The sequence below is a fragment of the Aplysia californica genome, unplaced genomic scaffold (assembly GCF_000002075.1).
Source record: "Aplysia californica isolate F4 #8 unplaced genomic scaffold, AplCal3.0 scaffold00231, whole genome shotgun sequence".
NCBI lineage: Eukaryota > Metazoa > Mollusca > Gastropoda > Aplysiida > Aplysiidae > Aplysia > Aplysia californica.
Genome location: NW_004797501.1, coordinates 281,691 through 283,182, shown reverse-complemented (window position 1 = coordinate 283,182; position 1,492 = coordinate 281,691). Strand labels below are relative to the sequence as shown.

General features: G+C 40.9%; 1 protein-coding gene across 1 annotated transcript in view; it reads left to right on the top strand.

Annotated features, from left to right (window-relative positions):
• Positions 1-487: 487 nt before the first annotated feature.
• LOC101859788 (gamma-aminobutyric acid receptor subunit alpha-3-like) overlaps positions 488-1,492 on the top strand; it is a gene marked incomplete in the record, with an annotated part of 175,432 nt that continues 174,427 nt past the window's right edge. The window contains 1 exon segment of the mRNA XM_035970178.1: positions 488-526.

The window sequence follows — 1,492 nt, the reverse complement described above, 5'->3', positions numbered from 1 at the left end:
CGATCGAGTCGGGCGATCGTCTCGATCGGCCGATCCTGTCCGTAGTGGGCACCCCGTATTAGCTTAAATCGGGTATGTCACTGGTTCTTTCATCTAGTTTTACGGCACCTGCATTACAGTCAGGTGATATAGGTGGTGGTGAAAGGAGGAGTTGTAACAGACTATTCTCTACCTCAGAATCACAAAATTCTATCTGACGTTTTTGCCCGCTTTGAGTTACAAAGACCATGAGGTCAGAAACCAAATTAAGGTTCTATCTGATCTATTAAAATCGTAAGAATATTCGGAGTTATAAGATAATCGAAGAATCGCATTCGAAAAAGCTTGACATGACATTATTATTCTGAAACAAAAGCTAAAAAAATATATTAAAAAATTGACGTCAAAATTTTGAAAAATTGGAACTGAGCAGATAGAAGTTTGTTCTTCTGAGGTATCATATTGTGTCTAACAGTAACAATCGTGTTCATCTGTCCTTGTTTTCCCCAGTGTGTTGAGGGTGGACCACAGCAGGAGACTGAGACAAGTGAGTCGACAGAACTGTTGATTTGATGTTTCTGTCCTGCTTGCTTCCTGTTTGTCCGTTCTTGTAGGTATTGGGTTTTTTTGTGTAATATTTACGGCATTTGCAACACAAATAGGTCATATAAGTGTCGTAGATTAAAAGTATTATCTGAGAGTAATATGTAAGATCTAACACATATCTTACTTGAACAAGGGCAAAAATCTCGTAGGTCTCGTGTGCAAGTTGCGCCTGATAAAGATCCCTTAGTGGTCCTAAAATTTATAAGAGTAGGCTTCGGCCGCCACTTGGGAAAATTCAAAATTATAAATTCCTACCAAACTGAAAATGTTTCTTCAGTCCAGCGCACTCATACGACCGTATTCAGTTGTGAGCGCAGTAAAACACTTACCAAAACAAAACAAAAATCTGTTCCTGGACCGTCCAGCAATGCCAAAATGAACACAGACTTTGTTTGTTTGTTTTTGTAAAGTGTTTTACAGCGCTCGCAACTGCATAAGGTCATATGAGCGCGCGGGACACACCTAGTATTTTCAGTTGGTAGGAAATTTTGAATTTTGCCCGGGTGGCGGCTGAAGCCTACTCTGATCGATTTTAGACCACCAAGGGATCTTTAACGTGCGCAACTTGCACACGGGCCCTCCGAGAATTTTCGCCCTTGTCCGAGAAGGGAACACAGACTGAGTCTCTATCAACACAGACTGGGAACGTAACAACACTCTAGCGGCCCCTAGGGATCTAGTTTTATAACAGGATTTTTCCACCACGATCTTTTACGTTTCGCGCCACTCCATATTGACAGTTGAATGTAGGATCAAAATAGTGACGTCATGCGTACTGCCCATAGGTCATTGAACTTCCCTTCCATTGTGGGGCAAGTGTTACATCTGATCGGCTTATGGCTTTTTTGTGTTAGACTTTGTGTTTTTTTTTGTTTTTTTGGGTTTTGTTTTGTTTTGTTTTGTTTGT